Source organism: Bos grunniens, chromosome 13 (assembly GCF_055505025.1).
Source record: "Bos grunniens cultivar Pamir isolate PY7600 chromosome 13, Bosgru_T2T1.0, whole genome shotgun sequence".
NCBI classification, from domain to species: domain Eukaryota; kingdom Metazoa; phylum Chordata; class Mammalia; order Artiodactyla; family Bovidae; genus Bos; species Bos grunniens.
Window position 1 is genome coordinate 24,670,746 of NC_141177.1, and position 23,301 is coordinate 24,694,046.

General features: G+C 46.7%; 1 long non-coding RNA gene across 2 annotated transcripts in view; it reads right to left on the reverse strand.

The window, feature by feature from the left end:
* Window positions 1-596: 596 nt before the first annotated feature.
* Window positions 597-23,301, reverse strand: part of LOC147360510 (uncharacterized) — a 54,193-nt gene continuing 31,488 nt past the window's right edge. For both annotated transcript variants that reach the window (XR_015138657.1, XR_015138656.1), the window contains one exon: window positions 597-900. This is a non-coding gene — a long non-coding RNA (uncharacterized LOC147360510). The remainder of the gene's footprint in view (window positions 901-23,301) is intronic.

Genomic DNA, 23,301 nt, shown 5'->3' on the forward strand with positions numbered 1-23,301 from the left:
CACATCCACATATTCAGGGAATGATTAGGGAGAGGGTCATCAGAGTGGCGGGGGAGGGGGGCGGGGGTGGGGCATCCAGGAAATCCTTCGGTGGCCATAGACTTCTTAAGACATTTTCACAAAAATTTTCTTTAATTTGAAAATGAAACAGGTGTCATCATACCCAGTCCCTTTGTGCCAGCTGGGTGATTTCCAGCAACCACTTAACCTCTGGGCTTTGTTTCCCCCGTCATAAACTGGTATAACAACAGTTCCTGCTTCACGGGGTGGTTGTGAAGATTGCAACAGGATGATACATAGACAACTGATGAAGCTCTGGGTAAATATGATCTCTGGTCCTCAGTATGCCCTGATGGCAGGGCATACTTGGAAACAATCTTTCTGAAGATCAATATCAGAATATAGGTCAAAATATAAAACCCGCTTCTTACCAGCTGTGATCAAATACAGTAAAGCCCCATGCATATGAATGAATTCTGTTTCAAGAGTGCATTAAGTCCAAAAATGTTAGCCTACTAAGACAATCATCTATATAATACTGTAATAGATTTATAATACTTTTCACACAGATAATCATAAAAAACAAACACAAAATATAAAGAAAATATTTTTAATCTTATAGCCCAGTACCTTGAAAAATACAGTAGTACAGTTCCAACAGCTGGTATACAGGGGCTGGCATCAAGTGAATAGGCAAGAAGAGTTACTGGAGGTGGCAGAGGAGGTGGGCGATGGTAGAGCTGAAGGGTCATCAACAACAGGAGATGGAGGGCAAGCTGCAGTTTCACTCATGCCTGACGGTGATGGAATGCACATTCTCATCTTGGAAGTCTAAAACTTGAAGGTTTGTATGTAGGGGACTTACTGTCCTTTGGCCTCTCTGTGATTCAGTTTCCACACCTATAAACGGGATTAATAACGACTGTTTCAAAGATGGCTGTGTCTCCTGATTAATATTAGGACGGTTATTTGAGCCAATGATTTTCCTTTCCCAATTCCAGTATTCAATTTCACAATTGCTCAAGTGCTTCACAATAAATGCATAAGGCTGTTCGCTGCAGCAGTATTTGTAACAGCAGAGAATTAGCAACCACCTAAATAGCTACCCACAGGGGCGGGAATAATATAGGTCATCCATACAATAGATTCTTTGCAGCCATTAAAAAAGAATGACTTTGATTTGGAATGACATCCAAGATGTCTCTAAATGAGGTGGATGAAACTGGAGCCTATTATACAGAGTGAAGTAAGCCAGAAGGAAAAACATAAATACAGTATACTAACGCATATATATGGAATTTAGAAAGATGGTAACAATAACCCGGTGTATGAGACAGCAAAAGAGACACTGATGTATAGAACAGTCTTATGGACTCTGTGGGAAAGGGAGAGGGTGGGAAGATTTGGGAGAATGACATTGAAACATGTAAAATATCATGTAAGAAACGAGTTGCCAGTCCAGGTTCGATGCACGATACTGGATGCTTGGGGCTAGTGCACTGGAACGACCCAGAGGGATGGTATGGGGAGGGAGGAGGGAGGAGGGAGGAGGGTTCAGGATGGGGAACACATGTATACCTGTGGCGGATTCATTTTGATATTTGGCAAAACTAATACAATTATGTAAAGTTTAAAAATAAAATTAAAAAAAAATATGTACCTGGCAAAATGCCTAGCAATAAAAGGAGCTCCATAATTGTTAAAAAAAAAAAAAAAAAAAAGGAAGTGACTAATCTGTAGAGTGTTATCCCACTGTTGTTTAAAAAAAATCATTAGAATACGCAAAAAAATTTCTAAGAGAATTTTCACAAACTGCTGATTTCTGAGGAAAGGGATTTGCTGTGACATTCATGTTTCAGTATTTTTGCAGTGAGACCACATGGCTTTTGTAATCTAAACATAGTCATATAATAAAGAGACATTGAAATGAAAATGGCTGTAACTGCCCTCCTCAGAGGAGGCAGAAGCTGAGCTTCTGGGAGTTGGTGGGAACCCATAGGCAAGAGGCTGACTCTGGAAAGGGGGAGAGCTGGGCTCCAGGGGTCAAATTCCACTGCACTGACCTGGAAAGGGCTGTCGCATACTTTGCAAAAGGAACCTCCAGTGCATCAAGTGTGACTTTGCCCTCAGAGATCCTCGGGCCAGGCCAGGAGACATTTCGATATTTAGAGGTGCAGGAATGGGGCGTGCAGTGCCCGGTGTCAGTCGCTCCGGCCGCCTAGAGAGGCCTCTAGGCTGCTCAGACCAGAGAGACCTCAGGCTCAGAACTGGCAAACCAGCTTCCTCCACCTTGGCATGTGGCTGCTTCAAACTGGGAGCAGAGAAAGCAGACAGCCGGACAGGGGGCCAAGGAGGTCACAATCTTCCTCTCCTTTCCACATCCCTCAGACTCTCCTTTCCAACCCCAACCACTCAGAATCTGCGAGACGGCACAGAGCTGTCTAGGTCACAATCATAACCAGAGCGAGGGTTCCTGTGGGCTTTCTTCAGACACGGTGTGCTCAGCAATTTTTATGGCTCATTTTATTTCATCTCCTGAATGAGGAGATTGGGGTTTGTTTATTATCTCCTTTACATAGTCAAGAACCTGAGGCTCAGAGATTTAAATACTTCATCTCAAACCACACACACTGCAATTGTGGGAATTTACAAATTTGTAATGTGTACATGTTTTTGTACATATTATCATTTTTACTACTTGTAAAAGCTAGAATTTAAACTCATCATATGTTGAAACCGTCTCACATACACAAAAAAACTAATACATATTAATAAACCAACCAACATCCAAGAATGTCATTGCTAGAAAGTTCTTTAGAGAGTCACATCATTGTTTGACAAATATTGATGGAGCGTCTTCTACATACAATACACTGCCACCTGTCCTAATCTGGAGATGCCTGATAGTACTTTAAACAGTGTCTGACTCCTAAAAGGACTTCAACAAGTGTTTCTGAATGAGTGAGTGAACGAATAAATGTGAATGAAAATTTTTACATATACTTTTTTTTCAATATGGAAGAACCTTTCTTTCTTTCTTTTTTTTTTTTCACCAAATAGCACTTTATTCTGTTCAGTAGTTTTTTTTTTTTTTTTTTAATTATTTATTTGGCTATGCTGGGTCTTCATTCCTGAACGGGCTTTTCTCTAGCTGTGGCGAGCAGGGGCTATTCTTTGGTTGTGGTGCCTAGGCTTTTCACTGCTGTGGCTTTGCTTGCTGTGGAGCACTGGTTCCAGGTGTGCAAGCTCCAGTAGCTGCAGCACGTGGGCTCAGTAGTTGTGGCATAGTTGCTCCTCGGCACGTGGGATCTTCCCAAACCAGGAATTGAACCCGTGTCTCCTGCATTAGCACGCAGATTCTTTACCACTGAGCCACCAGGGAGGCCTGATTTTTACATACACTTTTTACACTGAAAATCTACCCTAAAATTCCTGTGTCAAAAATCTGGTAGATATGCCCTTTGGGTGGGAAAGAGATAGACTTGTCCTAGGAGACTGTGACAGCACATAGTTCAAAAATTTAAATGAGTGGATAAAATAACTCTCCACTCTAGTCCTATAAACCTCAATCTATCAAACTTAGCATTTATCTAAACTTTTCACAATAACTTTTGAAACTGGGCTTCCTGGGAATTCCCTCAAGGACCAGTGGTTAGGATGCTGGGCATTCACTGCCATGGCCCCAGATTCAATCTCTGGTAGGAAAACAGATCCCAGAAGTTGCCAAAAAATAAAATAAAACTGGGCTTCCTTACACTAGTGTCTGCAAGCTGGACAGATAATGAGGAAAAGTAAGTTTCAGTTCAGTTCAGTTCAGTTGCTCAGTCGTGTCCGACTCTTTGCGACCCCATGAATCGCAGCACGCCAGGCCTCCCTGTCCATCACCAACTCCTGGAGTTCACTCAGACTCACATCCGTCGAGTCAGTGATGCCGTCCAGCCATCTCATCCTGTGTCGTCCTCTTCTCCTCCTGCCCCCAATTCCTCCCAGCATCAGAGTCTTTTCCAATGAGTCAACTCTTCACATGAGGTAGCCAAAGTACTGGAGTTTCAGCTTTAGCATCATTCCTTCCAAAGAAATCCCAGGGCTGATCTCCTTCAGAATGGACTGGTTGTATCTCTTTGCAGTCCAAGGGACTCTCAAGAGTCTTCTCCAACACCACAGTTCAAAAGCATCAATTCTTTGGCGCTCAGCCTTCTTCACAGTCCAACTCTCACATCCATACATGACCACTGGAAAAACCACAGCCTTGACTAGACGGACCTTTGTTGGCAAAGTAATGTCTCTGCTTTTGAATATGCTATCTAGGTTGGTCATAACTTTCCTTCCAAGGAGTAAGCATCTTTTAATTTCATGGCTGCAATCACCATCTGCAGTGATTTTGGAGCCCAAAAAGATAAAGTCTGTCACTGTTTCCACTGTTTCCCCATCTATTTCCCATGAAGTGATGGGACCAGATGCCATGATCTTTGTTTTCTGAATGTTGAGCTTTAAGCCAACTTTTTCACTCTCTACTTTCACTTTCATCAAGAGGCTTTTTAGTTCCTCCTCACTTTCTGCCATAAGGGTGGTGTCATCTGCATATCTGAGGTGATTGATATTTCTTCTGGCAATCTGGATTCCAGCTTGTGTTTCTTCCAGTCCAGCGTTTCTCATGATGTACTCTGCATAGAAGTTAAATAAGCAGGGTGACAATATACAGCCTTGACGTACTCCTTTTCCTATTTGGAACCAGTCTGTTGTTCCATGTCCAGTTCTAACTGTTGCTTCCTGACCTGCATACAGACTTTTCCACAGTTTATTGTGATCCACACAGTCAAAGGCTTTGGCATAGTCAATAAAGCAGAAATAGATGTTTTTCTGGAACTCTCTTGCTTTTTCCATGATCCAGCGAATGTGGGCAATTTGATCTCTGGTTCCTCTGCCTTTTCTGAAACCAGCTTGAACATCTGGAAGTTCATGGTTCACATATTGCTGAAGCCTGGCTTGGAGAATTTTGAGCAGTACTTTACTAGCGTGTGAGATGAGTGCAATTGTGCGGTAGTTTGAGCATTCTTTGGCATTGTCTTTCTTTGGGATTGGAATGCAAACTGACCTTTTCCAGTCCTGTGGCCACTGCTGAGTTTTCCAAATTTGCTGGTGTATTGAGTGCAGCACTTTCACAGCATCATCTTTCAGGATTTGAAAGAGCTCAACTGGAATTCCATCATCTCCACTAGCTTTGTTCGTAGTGATGCTTTCTAAGGCCCACTTGACTTCACATTCCAGGATATCTGGCTCTAAGTCAGTGATCACACCATTGTGATTATCTGGGTTGTGAAGATCTTTTTTGTACAGTTCTTCGGTGTATTCTTGTCACCTTTTCTTACACCTGGAGTAACAGGCAAGTTTGGTCTTGGAATATGGAATGAAGCAGGGCAAAGACTAATAGAGTTTTGCCAAGAAAATGTACTGGTCATAGCAAACACCCTCTTCCAACAACACAAGAGAAGACTCTACACATGGACATCACCAGATGGTCAACACCGAAATCAGATTGATTATATTCTTTGCAGCCAAAGATGGAGAAGCTCTATACAGTCAACAAAAACAAGACCAGGAGCTGACTGTAGCTCAGATCATGAACTCCTTATTACCAAATTCAGACTTAAATTGAAGAAAGTAGGAAAACCACTAGACCATTCAGGTATGACCTAAATCAAATCCCTTATGATTATACAGTGGAAGTGAGAAATAGATTTAAGGGACTAGATCTGATAGATAGAGTGCCTGATGAACTATGGACTGAGGTTCGTGACATTGTGCAGGAGACAGGGATCAAGACCATCACCATGGAAAAGAAATGCAAAAAAAAGTAAGTTTAGTAAATGTTAATTATGAAACTTAGGCCACGGCACGTGTGTGCATGCTGAGATGCTTCAGTCATGTCTGACCCTTTGTGACCCCATGAACTGCAGCCCACCAGGCTCCTCTTCCATGGTATTCTCCAGGCAAGAATACTGGAGTGGGTCGCCAGGCTCTCCTCTCAGGGATCAAACCCGTGTGTCTTATGTCTCCTGCGTTGACAGGCAGGTTCTTTACCACTAGCACCGCCTGGGACATGGGCCACAGAGATATGGGCAATTGCTATGTGATTTTTCCCCCCGCTTTTCTATATAATCTACCAGATGTCAGTGGAAGCTGCTGGGCTGGGTGTCAGGAGAAAACCTTTGAAGAGGATTGGCTCCCTGGATACTACCCTTCTGCCCCAGCCCCACTCTTCCTCGAGAAGGAGACTAAGGCTAAAACAATACACCAAGCTGGGAAGGCTGTCACGTGTTGCCAGTGGTACAGTTCCTCTGGAGGGTAATTTGGGAACATCTATCAAAATTTCAAGTTCACATGCCCAGCCATGCCACTTCTAGGAACTAATCCTAGAGATCTCCTCTCACATGGCAGCAAGATCACTTCTGCACAAGCTTATTAAATGTAGTTCTCTTGGGAACAGCAAAAGAGCAACCACAATCTAAATATATCTAACAAAGGGGGCTGGTTATATGACACATCCACACAGTCAATTTCTTCATGCATTAAGATGACGAGATCCACACAGAGAGAAGCCTCGGTGAACACCTGGACGCAGCCTTGCCTGAAGGCACTGGCTCTGCACTTTTAAGTTCTGTGAGCCCATATTTATTTTTCTGTTAAGCTGGTTTGATTAGGTTTTCTGTCACTAGCAACCTATAGAGTCCTGGCCATCCTGAGGCAGAACGCACAGGATGGCTTTTGATGTTGCTTTAGTGCCGCACCTCCGTGATCTGCATTGGGAGTTCCGTAGCCAGCTGCCAGCTCACGCTCCTGCCCGACAGGCTCGGGCTTCTCTGGAAGCCTTGGGGCAAACCATCAGGGCCACCCAACCTGGCTCCCTAACACCTGAAACCCTTTCTTCCTTTGATCCTCTTGTCCCCCACCGCATTTCTTCTCCCTCTTCCCTTTTTCAGAGGCTGTCTTCTTCCTGCTTTCCTAAGAGGAAGAATTAAGGACGAATGAAGGCTGAGTGTGGAATCCGGAATCATATACGTGAGATATCAAGCATCTCAGCTGTGTGACGTGGGCAGATTACTTAACCTCTCTGAGACTTGGTTTACTTTTCGGTAAAATGGGGATAATACTTCCTACTCTTGAGTCTTATAAATACGCTGTGTCACTGCATGGCCCATAGGAAGTACTCGTCCATGTTGACTACTATTATTAATCTTGATGGCCTCTCCCCAGTCCTTGGCCCACTAATGCCCATAGCCACCGGTGACCTTGAGGATTTATAAAGAGGAGATCAGCCCTTGGCCATCTCCCAGGCGGTCTCCATGAAGTCATCTGCAGACACTGTTAGTCAATGACCTAACTCTCCAAACGAGGCCCACCCCAATGAAATGCCTGCCTGCTCAGCCAGGTTTTAAGAATATAAATACCACCATCGGCAAGATTCAAAGGCCAGGGCCGGGTAATGACTACCCCTTATGGGCCCTTAGTCTAAGGCATGTTCCAGCTTGCTAGGCGGGGCCTGGAGCTTCTCTTAGGTGAGGCTGTAGCAGAGAGCCTCGCCTTGATGGAGCATTTCACCTCCACTTAAGGAATAAGAAGCACGCGGGAACTCTGCTGCCGGTTCTCTCGGCCCCCAGGCTCTGCAGAAATGGGACAGTCAATGAATGGACATTGGCCAGAAATGCAAAGAAACCCATAACTGAATTTAGCTTATGAGAGAATTGGAACAGCACGCCCACCCTAAACCATCACTGGGGCTGCTCCTTGGCTGTGAGCATCCTGGGCTGTGATATGTATTACTGGAGCTTTTTCCACTCACACTGCACTCTTCAAACATCCTGCTGCTTGTATGAGATGCTCACCACCACATGACACTGAGGTCACACCCAAATGTCCTTGCATAACTGAGATTCTCTCGAAATGACATGGATCAGTCCAAGGCATACTAGAAGTCATGGAATACAGTTTCGTGAGCTGGGTGTAGGCTTTGGAGCCAGTCCCTCTGTAAGAATTGGGAAGCGAGTAGTGAAAATGAAGTATATTGTTTGCATTTGACCCTCCACTACACTGCAAATCCCTGAGGGGCAGGGTGGGTCTCATCTGACTCTGTCTGCTCAGGAGCATGCTTCGTTTCCCCATCTGCTACATGGGGATTCTGGGGGTTCCGGCTTCATACGACAGCGGTCTCTGCTGAGCATCTATCCTATGCAGGGCATCTTTCTAAGTGTGTTACATGTGTGGCCTCATCTAATCTGGGCCACATCCCAATGGGACAGGTACTAATGTTATCCCCAGGGGAGGGGGATTTACAGATGAGGAAACTGATGCAGAGGGGGCCTGAACAACCTGCCTGAGGTCACAGACCTAGCAAGTTCTGGGGCCAGAACTGAAAACCAGGCATTTGGACAGTGGAGCCCAGCTTTCTGACCACTGGCTCCACCGCTCCCGAGTTCAGTATGATGATGGATGTGAAACACATACCGCAGAGCATCTGCACCAGGCTGTCCATAAACCGTAGTGTTTGATAGGTGTTCCTATCCTCCACAGGACTCCACACACATTGTGGAGCATCCACTGGTCAATATTTAGTGGATGGATTAATGCAATCAGTCATGAAATACTGGTTGAGCCCATGGCATGCCCAGGGTACTATTCTATACCCCGAGAATGGAGCAACCAAAAGACTTGCAAGGTCTCTGACTTCCTGATGCTCCCATTCCAGTGGGAGGAGACAGACAGTGGCCTGAGAGTCACCTACATTACATTACAGTATAATGTCGGATGTGATGCCAAGAAAAATAAAGCTGTCCAGTGGGCTTCCCTGGTGGCTCAGACAGTAAAGAATCCACCTGCCAATGTGGGGGACCTGGGTTAGACCCCTGAATCAGGAAGATGCCCTGGAGAAAGGCATGGCAATCCACTCCAGTATTCTTGCCTAGAGAATCCCATGGACAGGAGTCTGGCGAGCTGCAGTCCATGGGGTGGCAAAAAGTCGAACATGACTGAGTGACTAACACTTTCACTTTCACAATGGGCAAGAGACAGACAGGAGCTGAAAGGGAAATAATTTATAGTCTGCTTGAAAATGTGGGATTTTTCGAACGAGAGGGACACGGAGAAAAGTTCCAAAGGGGATATATTTGTGACTTTGTCACGCTTTGGTCAAATTAAATGCCAACATGTAGCAGTGAGAGTTGTAACAGGGGTATTGAAATGGCAACAGAGAGGGATGGTCGATGAGGTCAATTAGGGGTGGGCTCCTTAGATCCTACCCCTGCCCGCACAGACTTTCAGAGCCAATGACACAGGGCGAAAACGGGAACAGCTCCCAGCAGATGGCGTCCACGTGGCCACCCTGGCCCACTTAGCCAACTTGGGAAGGGGCCTCTGAATCCTATATCACCTTCTTTTAGGTGAGTGGTCAAAAGCTCAGCATAATCTTGATTAGGACGCTCTTCACCTGTGACCAGCACACAAGCGCCAAGAACTCCAGGATGGAATTTCAACAGGATAAATAAAATGTAGACGCTAAACCCCGAGTTGCAGCAGCTGGATGAGTGAGAAGCCAGTGGACACAGGGATTCACAGGCAGAGGACAGTATAGCCAACTTTCCTGGTCACAAATCATGCCAAAGGGCATGGTATTTTAGATCTGCAGGTTTCCCTGGTGGCTCAGACAGTAAAGAATCTAGCTGTGATGTGGGAGACCCAGGTTTGATCCCTGGATTGGGAAGATCCCCTGGAGGAGGGCATGGCAACCCACTCCAGTTCTTGCCTGGAGAATCCCATGGACAGAGGACCCTGGAGGGCTACAGTCCATGGAGTTGCCAAGAGTCAGACATGACTGAGAGACTAACACTTTCATTTTAGATTTGCAGGACACTGGACAAAGCAGAAAGAGAACTCAGGTCTGCATGCAATTGTCCCCCGACAACAAGTCTTGGGGCTCAAGAGCTATGTCCCATGGAGGCCCTGGTCTGCAGCCTCTCAGCTGCTCTCCCCTGCAAAGCCTCCGGGAGTTCAGTGGTGACCTCACTAGCATTGCGTCCTGTGCTCCGGCAGGAGTCCGCCTTGCAGGGTCCATGCTGAAGCCAGCCAAGAAATTCGAGAAGAGAGCCAAGGACAGAATTGAAAGCCAACAGAAACAGCAATTTCTGACCCGGGGCTCCCCATGGTCTGTGGAATTCCAGGAAGCAGGTGATGTTAAGGTGGTCAAGGAAGACCAGCAGGGGCCCCTACTCCAGATCAGTACCTGCTGTCCCGTCATGGGTTGTTCAGACCCCCAAAGGGGTAGGGCCGCCACACGACATCATATCCCTGCAAATGGGGCGCTTGCAAGCTGACAGGGAGAGTGGCCTCAGAAGAAGGGGAGAAGTGACAGAAATGTGGGAGGAAAGCCCAAAGTTATCAAAAACTATCAAAACTTCCCCACCCCACTCCCCACCAGTGAAGCTGGATTTGGAGTGCAAATAATAGGCCCCTCTCTGCCCGCCCAGCCCTGCAGACAAAGTGTCAGCTATGATGACACAGCGTGTTTGTCCTCTGCCTCTGGTGGCTGAGTACGTGGCTTGCTTGGCCATCCCCAAAAGAACTCCATCTTGACAAGAACATTCTAATTCTATTAGAGAGGCATGTGAACCAGCATTTTTGGCTCATCCCTGCCTCTCTGGGGAGCACGTCAGGACCACCCATAACTCAGGGAGGAGCAGAAACACGATCAGAGGCCCTGAGCTGAGATCTCCAGGGGCGGAGGGGCACTTGATTCTGCAGGGTTTACTAATCACACAAGTCCTTCCACTTGGGAGGGGAATCAGTAGGGCTCCTGTCCCAAGAAAACCAGCCCGGTGCTGCGGACAAGCTCAGCGTTAGGGACCAGCCAGGATTCAAGTCCCAGCCCCACCTCTTTCTTGCTGGGAGCCCTGGGGAAAGTTTTTTAACGTCTCTGAGCCTCAGGTTCCTGTTGTGTGAATAACACAATAATAGCACCAATCTCAAAGGACCTTTAGGAGGACTCACCAAGAGCTTTTAGTTGGAAACCCTTCCCTGTTCCTCCCCACCGAGAGTTCCTCTCAGTCCCCGTTAACTTTTACTTTTACTGTGGTTACAATACTGAAGGGGCTTCCCAGGTGGCGCTAGTGGTAAAGAACCTGCCTGCCACTGTGGGAGACATGTGAGATGCGCATTTGATCCCTGGGTTGGGAAGATCCCCTGGAGGAGGGCAAGGCAACTCACTCCAGTATTCTTGCCTGGAGAATTCCATGGACAGAGGAGCCTGGAGGACTACAGTTCATAGCGTCACATAGAGTTTGACACAACTGAAGCAACTTAGCACGCACAATGCTGAAGGGCTTCCGTGTTCTTTTGACTGTAAAGCTTGCCCTTTGTCCAACTCTCTCAGCCTCCAGGGATCGTGCTAAGCATTTTACAAATATCATTACCTAACTTAATTTTCCCAGCAAAGATAGGACATTAGGATCACTGCAACACTTCTGACCGCGGGTCACAGGTCAACCAATTCAAATCAGATGGAATAAGAAGGAAACTGGACTTTGTCCCAGTACTTGATGTCTGCTGGCAGGCTGGTCCAGGCAGGATTAGCATCCCTGTGAACTCTTTAAGGGCCCAGACTATCTTCATCTGCTTGCTCCCCCATTGACAGCAGACCTACTTCTTCCCTCATGGTGACGAAAGGCTGCTGCAGCTCCCGTAGATGTGGCAACATCCTGGTGAGAGATATTTGCCTTATCTATGTCTATTAGGGATGGAAGATTTTCCCCTAAACCTAGCACAAAGGCTCTTGGGTGTCATCTCCCAGGACTGGGGCACAGCCTTCCATTTAGTGCCGCTGTTCACTAGCAAGGAGTTAGCCTGAGTGTTCACCTTCCAGGGTGAGTGCCAGAAAGGAGGGGAACTGGGGGAGGGAGACAGTTGATGGTGTCTTCCCAGATGCTCACCCACCCTTTATGAGAAATGAGTTGAGGTGCAGAAAGATGAAGCTGGGTGTCTGACACTGCACTGCAGGCAGGTGCTGATTCTAGACCCACAGCCTGGCCACTAGTCGTCCTGAGCTTTCCCACCTACAGTGTTAAAGAAATTCATCCCTAACCAAAGTCATCTTCTCTTATGCTTTCCTTTCGAAGTTCTGTTTTTCATACATAGGTTTTTAACCCACCTTGAGTTGAATTTTGAGTATGATACATAGTAGAAATTAAAAAAAAAATTAACCTGGAAAAACAGTTGCTAAAGCACGATTTGTTTTTTAAGTAGTCCATCCTTTCCTTCTATCTTCAAGGTCGCCTGAGTCACAGAACAAGTTTCCACTGTTTTACTCACCTACGTATCCATCACTGTTTCAATATCAGTCTCTCTCAAAAACTCGAACTTTATAACAAATCTTGATGTCTTAAATTGCCCCATGATCTTCTTTCAATTTGTCTAAATTATTCTTGCCTCTGTTTCTCCATACAAACTTCAGAATCAATTTGCTAACCTCCACTGAGAATGCATATTCCAAAAATAATTATTGTAATTTCATTGCGCCTAAGTTTTTCTGGGCACACACTTGTTTTTATAATACTGAATCTCACATCCACTAATATGGTATATGTCTCCATTTACTCTGGCCTTCTTTCATGAGCTTAAATAATGTTTTATGATTTTTCCTGTAAAGATCTCATCAATATTCTCTTACTTATATTTCAAAAACCCACATTAGACTGAAAAGGATCTTAGAGATGATTGGATCCAATGTCCCACTTACAGATAAGAGACTGAGTAGGCAGGTGGGTCTCCAGAGAAGATTCTACGTGGGTGCTTCCAGAATTGGGGGCTGTAAGAACAAGAAGGAGTAAGAGGTGGAGTGGGCAGGGTTGTGAGGAAGACTTACAGGGAAGATTGTCCCCAAGAATGGCCAACACCAACCAGTGGAAGGAGGCGGCATTCTGTGTGAGGACACAACAGCATGGGGGAGATTGCAGGTGATGGCTGGAGCAAACTAAGTGAGATTCCCAAGTTCTAGGGGGCAAAGCTGATGCTACAGTTAACACACTCCAGCATCTTGCAGGGGGCCAGAACATATCCTTTAGCCAATAAAGCCAGACTTTCGATCAAATTGCTGAAAAGGGACACAGAAAAGATATGACCAGAGTTCTGAGCATGTGCTTATACTGACCAACATCTATATCACAACAGAAAGGTAATAATAATCATCATGATAATGGTGGTAATAATGATGGTTAATTTTTACTGAGCACTTACTATGTGATAGGCCCCTTTCTAAGCTCTTTACTTATGAATGTTTGTACTAATTAATTAAGGAAATGTATTAATTCATTTAATCCTCCTAACAACCTATGATGGATTCCCAGGTGGTGCCAGTGTTAAAGAATCCACCTGACAAAGCAGAAGATGCAACAGATGTGGGTTTGATCCCTGGGTGGGGAAGATCCCCTGGAGGAGGAAATGGCAACCCACTGCAGCATTCTTGCCTGGGAAATCCCATGGACAGAGGAGCCTGGAGGGCTACAGTCCATGGGGTCATAAAGAGCTGGACACGACTGAGTGACTAAGCACAGCACATAACACAGCTAATAATTGGCAGGACTCAAGTGTGAACCCAAGAATTCTGGCCACAGATAATGTGCTCTCAGCCACTATGAAAGCCAAAGTGAACTGTGCCTGCGGCTGGCAGGCTGGGCTACTCTCAGGGAGGTCCTTGTTCCTGGTCCTGACTGTGGAGGCTTGAACCAATCTTCTGAAAGAGACGCCAAACAAACTCCCCCATAGAATGCGGTAGAAACAGAAGCCATTGGTCACTGGATGCCCTGTGATTGGGGACAATCGCCTAAGAGGTTCCCCAACCCCAAATTTGGTGACTGCTCCTTTCTGCCTGCCTTACTGCTGTTTTCCTTCCAGAATTTACCTTGTCTAGACAACATGCTAATGAGTTACCTGAGAAGGTCTGAATGGCTGGTAGTACTTCTTAATGAAACCCACTTGTTCAATAGAATGGCTGGCGAATAAACCCAAGTGGCAGACAGGGCAGGGATGCTGAGCAGCCCTGGGATAGTTGAGTTCAAGGGCTGTCCAGGCACCAGCATCACCTCCACATGCAAGATGAATAAACAGCTCCAAACATGTGGGTATCGTTTTCAACACAGGTAGAAGAAAGAGGGCCTTGAGATAGAGTAATGCCTTATCTGCTGCTCCCTCTACAGTGGGGATTCAGGTGACAACTCCCACTAAAGCTATAAAATAAGGCAATAACCCTAACCCAAGATTCTGATGGCTCAGCGGGTAAAGAATCTGCCTGCAAAGCAGGAGACACAGGAGATGTGGGTTCAATCCCTGGATTAGGCAGATCCCCTGGAGGAGGAAATGACAACCCACTCCAGTATTCTTGCCTGAAAAATCCCATGGACAGAGGAGCTGGGCAGACTACAGTCCATGGGGTTGCAAAGAGTTGGACATGACTGAGCACACACATCATCATCAACCCTAACTCACTGCCTGTTTGTATTGCTGCTGATCCACCTGAATAAAACTTATCTGAGTGGCTTTTGTATACCAGGCAGTACTCTAAGTGCTGCAGATACAGCAGTGAACAAAATCAGACAAAGCCTGACCTCATGGAGCTTAGATTCTAGTGGAAGAGGCAAAAAAACGAAATATAATGTAATGTCAGGCAGGGAGCAGGGCAGGGACATGCATTAAGCAGAGCGGAGTCCACAGATGCAGGGTGATTAAGAAAATGGGTGACACTGAGCTGTTCACCAAATGTTTTTGGTTCTCCTTCCAGATACCTATGACTGGCTTTGGCCACAAAACGTGAATGAAAGTGACAGGTGTGACTACCTGGAGGACCTGCAGAGCCACCATGTGCTTCTCCACCCTCCCGTCCTGCAGCCACTGTAACCATGGAAACACAAGCCGAGATGGAGGGACTTCCCTGGTGGTCCAGTGGTTAAGACTCCAGGCATCCACTGTAGGAAGTGTAGATTCTATCCATTGTTGGGGAACTAAGATCCCACCCACTGCACTGCCGCAAAAAACAAGTAGAGATGGAGCCTTGGGTGATCATCAGAGCCCCCAGGTGATGACACTGGATATGCAGTGTGTATGAGAGGTGAGCACTGGCTGTGCCTGGACATGAGGAATTGGGGCTTGTTTGTTACTGCAGCAAACTGAGCCTGATGGAAAAGTCCTGTGTCATCAGGGGACATGCGAACAGAAGCCTAGGGGAGGTGAGGGAGTAAGCTGCCGGGCAAGTACTGGAGGTGGTGGGAACAGCAGGTGCAAAGGCCCTGAGACAGGGGTGTGCTGGTAGATTTCAGGAACAGGAGGAGGCTGGTGTGCTTGGAGCGGCCCCAGAAGTAAAGTGTGGCAGTGGGAGGTAGGGGGTGGGGAAGGAGGGGTACCCGATGATGTCCTTGTTGGCCACTGTGAAGCCAAGCACAACAATTACTGGTGTTTGGGGAGAGGAGGCGCTCCATCCAAGCTGAGCAGCACACCTGTCCTCCCAGATCTGTTTCCAATGCTGCCTCTAAAAAGCAACAAGGAGCAGATGCAGCCATTGGCACCCACCCCGACCCTCCACACAGACAATGAGCTGGAGCGTCCTGCTGGACCCTCCTCCAGCCAAGGGGCTTCCATCCTTCCTGGCTAGGGGCCTTCCAGCTGGCCTCACATTTGGCTGTGGGTCCCCATTTGTTTGGGACTTGGACAGACTTTCCAGGCTGCCCCTCTCAGCGCCTGTTTATGACGATGAGTCTCTGTGGCATGACTCTCCCAGGGCTGCTCTGCTGGTCCAAGCATCTGTTCAGTTGAGTTTCTTTCTCTATTTATTTCTTCAGTAAACAACAGGGCAGAGGCAGGGCTCTGTGGTATTTCCACAACCCCTGACGCCGGTGCCAAGGCCTAGTAGGATGCAGAGATAACCAGGGGAGAAGCGGGGGCCCTGTGATCTGAGCAGGACCCAGCATGAGGCTCTGGAAGCCCCATGCAGAAGCTGTCTCCTTGCCACAGGCACCCATGGTGCCCAGAGGTGTGGAAGGGGCTGGCTGCTCTAGTGGGCATCTGCTGGCTGTGCTGCCCAGCATCCAGACCTTCTTTGGCTGCTCCAGCACCCCAGTGACCACCTAGAGGATCCCCAAGGACCATCTCTCCCTTTCTCTGTTCAAGGGGTTTCCAGGTAGGCTTAAAGACCTCTGCTTCCCACCGTCCCCTGTGCTCCATGTCCTGGAACAGGTATACAGTGGTGGCCAGGCCACTGAAAGTCTTCTCCCTATCCTACCCCCAGCCTTTGTGACTGGCTCTGGTGTGGTCATGTGACCCAACCTGGGCTAGTGCCAGTTATCCCAGAACTCTTAGGGGAACCATGCAGGAGAGATGAGATGGCTTTGTTGGGATTGATAACAGGGCAGGATGTGAGTTCACAGCTGCTGATAACCATTTCCACCACCAGAACGGGGAGACCCTGCCTGAGAATGAAGACAATGAAGAAAGCAAAGTAGAGAGTTGCAAAGGCACAGATTTCTAAAGGTAACTTAAACTCCTGGATCCGGCTAAGCCTGAAGTCCCTGGACTCGGGGGTTAAGTAGTTTGTGTTGTTTTCCAGTCACTTCTCATCAATAGTGCCCCAACCAATTCACATGCACACATCGGTAGATGACACCAGGAAGTGGGGTGGGGTGGGGTGGGAGGAACACTGGGCAGGATGGAAAATTAGAGGAGGCAAGCTTGGGAACGGACAGCAAGGAGGGCTGAGCACGAGATGCTTGTGCTGGTTCTGTGTGTCCCTCAGCACAGATGCCAAAGTGCTCACCACCGCCTATGCAGTCCCACAGCGTCTGGCCCGACGTGACCTCTCAGGGCCCGTCTCCTCTCCATGCCACCATTCTCCCATCCTCCTTTCCAGCCACAGAACTCTGTATCAATTTTCTCTACTATACAACAAATTACCCCCCACGTCAACAGCTTAGAACAACACCTGATTATTAGCTCACAGTTCTGGAAGCTGGAAGTCCAGCAGGGTGAGCTGTACCTTTCACTCAAGTGGAAGTCAAGGTGTTAGCCAGCTGTGCCCTTGTCTGGAGCTGAGGATTCTCCTCCGAGCTCTTGCCTGTAACTGGCAGAACTCCATTCCTGTGGTTGTAGGACTGTAGTCCCCATTTCCTTCATGGTGTTCAGCCAGGGGCAGCTCTTAGGTCCTAGAGGCCACCTTGTCATGTGTCTTCCCCCACTTGCAGCCAGCAGTAGCACATGGAATCTTTCCTGTGCTTCAGTTCAGTTCAGTCACTCAGTTGTGTCCGACTCTTTGCGACCCCATGAATTGCAGCACGCTGTGCTTCAACCACTCTTAATTCCCCTGCCAGGTGCCAGAGAAAGCTCTCTGCTCTTAAAGAGCTCAACTGATTAGACCTAACTTATCTGGCTCATCTCCACACCTCAAGGTCAACAGACTTGGGACCTTAATTACAAACACAAAGTCCATTTACAGCACTAGCTGGATTCGTATTTGGTTGAATGACCAGAGACTGGGGGTCTGGCTTTAGAATTCCACCTACGACAGCTTCCTTGTTCCTCAAACATCCCAACCAAGCCCTGCCTCAAAGATTCATGCTTGCTGTCCCTCCTCCAAGAAATCTCTTGCTGCAGGTGGGCACGTGGCCCACCTTTCACTTCATTCAGGTCTTCATATAAAGGCCACCTCCTTCAGAAGCCTTCCCCAACCTCCCATCGGAACCATCGCCCCCGTCGCTCTGCAGCCTCCTGATCCTGTTTTGTTTCTCTCCCTGGAGCTGAAGTACTCTTGCAGATTTATTTGATCTGTCTCCCCCACTGGACTCTTAAGCCCGGGGGACAGGGACTTGACTTTATTTGCAACGTCTGGCAAGGAGTAGATGCTCAATAAATACTTGTTGAATGAAAGGAAGAACATGTAAGTTTCTTAATGGTCTTAAGTAGTCACCCCGAGGTCACGCTCATGTGCATCTGCCAGCCCTGGCTCCATGGGAAGCAGAGTGAAGCTATGGCTGAGAGCCCAGGCAGCAGAGCCAGACTGCCTGCCTTCATATCTTAAGGGCTGGCCCTTGACCTCAAAGCCTGTTTCTTCATCTGCAACACAGAAGAATTTCTGTATCTGCCTCACGGGGTGTTTGTAGGTGCTGAATGAAACAGTCCAGGTAAGGTGCCTGGTACCCACATCAAAACCATAAGGTGGCAAAAAGTAAAAAATGCTGAAACATGATCAAAGATTGCCAAGGATGTGAGTGAGTGAGGCTTCCACTGACACTGCACATCGATGCAATCACTTTAGAGATTCATTTGGCGGAATCAAGTGGAGGTGAGGATGAGCCTGTCCTTCTCCCTCCTGGGAGGCAAGGACAGGACTCCTGGTTATGACACTGTTTACAATCACATCTACCAACATATAATGCTTATACTGGTAAGATCTCACCAGTACATGTACAGATACTACTAACAAGAATAGAACTACCATTGATGGCCAGACACTAGTGTAAGAATGTTACATAAATAACCTCATTTCATCTTTATGTCCATTTTATAGGTGAGAAAATGGAGGTTCTGAGAAATGTAAATTTCACTTGCTCGAAACCACACACAGCTGGGAAGTGGCAAAGTTCTGACCTGCTCCCTAGATGGTGGGAAGGGTCGGGAGGGTGGCAGTAGGGGGGAGGAAGAGGAAGGAAAACGACAGAGAAGACAAAACGACAATACCAACACACCAAAAAGAGTGCTCTTTTTTTGCCAAATGCTGCTGCTGCTGCTAAGTCGCTTCAGTCGTGTCCGACTCTGTGTGACCCCATAGACGGCAGCCCACCAGGCCCCACCGTTCCTGGGATTCTCCAGGCAAGAACACTGGAGTGGGTTGCCATTTCCTCCTCCAATGCACGAAAGTGAAAAGTGAAAGTGAAGTCGCTCAGTCAGAGCTAAAGAGCGGGCAGCTGTGCGCACTAAAGCATGGGCGAGAGGAGCTACCCCACGTCCGAGGTCAGGGGCAGAAGCCGGGAGGACCCTGTGCCCGAAGGGCAGTGTTCGAGAGGAGCTACGCAAGTCCAAGGTCAGGGGCGGCAGCCGAGAGGAGCTACCCAAGTCCGAGGTCAGGGGCGGCGGCCGGGAGGACCAACTACACATCCAAGGAGGGGTGGCTGCGCGGGCGCAGGAGGGCCTAGAGGAGCTATCCCATGTTGAAGGTCAGGAAGGGCGGCGGTGAGGAGATACCCCTCGTCCAAGGTAAGGAGCAACACTGCGCTTTGCTGGAGTAGCCGTGAAGAGATACCCCAAGCCCAAGGTAAGAGAAACCCAAGTAAGACGGTAGGTGTTGCAAGAGGGCATCAGAGAGCAGACACGCTGAAACCATACTCACAGGAAACTAGTCAATCTAATCACACTAGGACCACAGCCTTGTCTGACTCAATGAAACTAAGCCATGCTCGTGGGGCAACCCAAGACGGGCAGGTCACGGTGGAGAGATCTGACAGAATGTGGTCCACTGGAGAAGGGAATGGCAAACCACTTCAGTATTCTTTCCTTGAGAACCCCATGAAGAGTATGAAAAGGCAAAATGATAGGATACTTAAAGAGGAACTCCCCAGGGCGGTAGGTGCCCAATATGCTACAGGAGATCAGTGGAGAAATAACTCCAGAAAGAATGAAGGGATGGAGCCAAAGCAAAAAGAATACCCAGCTGTGGATGTGACTGGTGATAGAAGCAAGATCTGATGCTATAAAGAGCAATATTGCATAGGAACCTGGAATGTCAGGTCCATGAATCAAGGCAAATTGGAAGTGGTAAAACAAGAGATGGCAAGAGTGAACATCAACATTCTAGGAATCAGCGAACTGAAATGGACTGGAATGGGTGAATTTAACTCAGATGACCATTATATCTACTACTGCGGGCAGGAATCCCTCAGAAGAAATGGAGTAGCCATCATGGTCAACAAAAGAGTCCAAAATGCAGTACTTGGATGCAATCTCAAAAATGACAGAATGATCTCTGTTTGTTTCCAAGGCAAACGATTCAATATCACAGTAATCCAAGTCTATGCCCAAACCAGTAATGCTGAAGAAGCTGAAGTTGAACGGTTCTGTGAAGACCTACAAAACCTTTTAGAACTAACACCCAAAAAAGATGTCCTTTTCATTGTAGGGGACTGGAATGCAAAAGTAGGAAGTCAAGAAACACCTGGCAAATTTGGCCTTGGAATATGAAATGAAGCAGGGCAAAGACTAATAGAGTTTTGCCAAGAAAATGCACTGGTCATAGCAAACACCCTCTTCCAACAACACAAGAGAAGACTCTACACATGGACATCACCAGATGGTCAACACTGAAATCAGATTGATTATATTCTTTGCAGCCAAAGATGGAGAAGCTCTATACAGTCAACAAAAACAAGACCAGGAGCTGACTGTAGCTCAGATCATGAACTCCTTATTACCAAATTCAGACTTAAATTGAAGAAAGTAGGAAAACCACTAGACCATTCAGGTATGATAGAGTGCCTGATGAACTAAGGAATGAGGTTCGTGACATTGTACAGGAGACAGGGATCAAGACCATCCCCATGGAAAAGAAATGCAAAAAAGCAAAATGGCTGTCTGGGAGGCCTTACAAATATCTGTGAAAAGAAGAGAAGCGAAAAGCAAAGGAGAAAAGGAAAGATATAAGCATCTGAATGCAGAGTTCCAAAGAATAGCAAGGAGAGATAAGAAAGCCTTTCTCAGCTATCAATGCAAAGAAATAGAGGAAAACAACAGAATGGGAAAGACTAGAGATCTCTTCAAGAAAATTAGAGATACCAAGGGAACATTTCATGCAAAGATGGGCTCGATAAAGGACAGAAATGGTATGGACCTAACAGAAGCAGAAGGTATTAAGAAGAGGTGGCAGGAATACACAGAAGAACTGTATAAAAAAGATCTTCATGACCAAGATAATCACGATGGTGTGATCACTGACCTAGAGCCAGACATCCTGGAATATGAAGTCAAGTGGGCCTTAGAAAGCATCACTACGAACAAAGCTAGTGGAGGTGATGGAATTCCAGTTGAGCTATTTCAAATCCTGAAAGATGATGCTGTGAAAGTGCTGCACTCAATATGCCAGCAAATTTGGAAAACTCAGCAGTGGCCACAGGACTGGAAAAGGTCAGTTTGCATTCCAATCCCAAAGAAAGGCAATGCCAAAGAATGCTCAAACTACTGCACAATTGCACTCATCTCACACGCTAGTAAAGTACTGCTCAAAATTCTCCAAGCCAGGCTTCAGCAATATGTGAACCGTGAACTTCCTGATGTTCAAGCTGGTTTTAGAAAAGGCAGAGGAACCAGAGACCAAATTGCCAACATCCTCTGGATCATGGAAAAAGCAAGAGAGTTCCAGAAAAACATCTATTTCTGCTTTATTGACTATGCCAAAGCCTTTGACTGTGTGGATCACAATAAACTGTGGAAAATTCTGAAAGAGATGGGAATACCAGACCACCTGATCTGCCTCTTGAGAAATCTGTATGCAGGTCAGGAAGCAACAGTTAGAACTGGACATGGAACAACAGACTGGTTCCAAATAGGAAAAGGAGTATGTCAAGGCTGTCTGTATATTGTCACCCTGCTTATTTAACTTCTATGCAGAGTACATCATGAGAAACGCTGGACTGGAAGAAACACAAGCTGGAATCCAGATTGCCAGGAGAAATATCATAACCTCAGATATGTAGATGACACCACCCTTATGGCAGAAAGTGAAGAGGAACGCAAAAGCCTCTTGATGAAAGTGAAAGTGGAGAGTGAAAAAGTTGGCTTAAAGCTCAACATTCAGAACACGAAGGTCATGGCATCTGGTCCCATCACTTCATGGGAAATAGATGGGGAAACAGTGGAAACAGTATCAGACTTTATTTTTTGGGCTCCAAAATCACTGCAGATGGTGACTGCAGCCATGAAATTAAAAGACGCTTACTCCTTGGAAGGAAAGTTATGACCAACCTAGATAGCATATTCAAAAGCAGAGACATTACTTTGCCAACAAAGGTCTGTCTAGTCAAGGCTACGGTTTTTTCCAGTGGTCAAGTATGGATGTGAGAGTTGGACTGTGAAGAAGGCTGAGCACCAAAGAATTGATGCTTTTGAACTGTGGTGTTGGAGAAGACTTTTGAGAGTCCCTTGGACTGCATTGGATCTCCTTGCAGTCCAAGGAGATCCAACCAGTCCATTCTAAGGGAGATCAGTCCTGGGTGTTCTTTGGAAAGAATGATGCTAAAGCTGAAACTCCAGTACTTTGGCCACCTCATGCGAAGAGTTGACTCATTGGAAAAGACTCTAATGCTGGGAGGGATTGGGGGCAGGAGGAGAAGGGGACGACAGAGGATGAGATGGCTGGATGGCATCACCAACTTGATGGACATGAGTCTGAGTGAACTCCAGGAGTTGGTGATGGACAGGGAGGCCTGGCGTGCTGTGATTCATGGGGTCGCAAAGAGTCGGACTAACTGAGCGATTGAACTGAACTGAACTGAAACAGAGCTATCTCATGACCAGTCATTTCACTCCCAGGTATACACCCCAAAGAAATGAAAACATACATCCACAAAATGTTCATCTGCAGCAACGTTCGCAGTGGCATTCTTCATAAAAGTGGAAACAATGGAAGTTCATCAACTAGTAAATGGATAAATAAAATGTGGTATGTCCATACAGTGAAATACCTTTTGGCCATAGAAAAGGATGAAACACAGATACATGCCATGATGTGAGCGGACCTGGAAAACATTCTGCTGAATGAAAGTAATGAGTCACAAAAGGACACATAATGTATGATTCCACTTATATGAATTGTGAAGAACAGGCAAATCTATAAAGACAGCAGCAGATTAGTGGTTATTTGGGCTGGGGAAAGAGAAAAATTAGAAATCACTGCTAGTAGATGCAGGGTTTCTTTTGAGAGGGAGAAAAATGTTCTAAAGTTAGATTGTGATGATGGTTGCACATTCTGCAAATATGCAACGGAAACTATTGAATTGCACCCTTTAAATGGGCAAATTTTATATGTGAATTATAGCTCAATAAAGCTGTTTTTTTTTATTTGTAAACTTTACAAATTGTATTAGTTTTGCCAAATATTAAAATGAATCCGCCACAGGTATACATGTGTTCCCCATCCTGAACCCTCCTCCCTCCTCCCTCCCCATACCATCCCTCCGGGTCGTCCCAGTGCACTAGCCCCAAGCATCCAGTATTGTGCATCGAACCTGGACT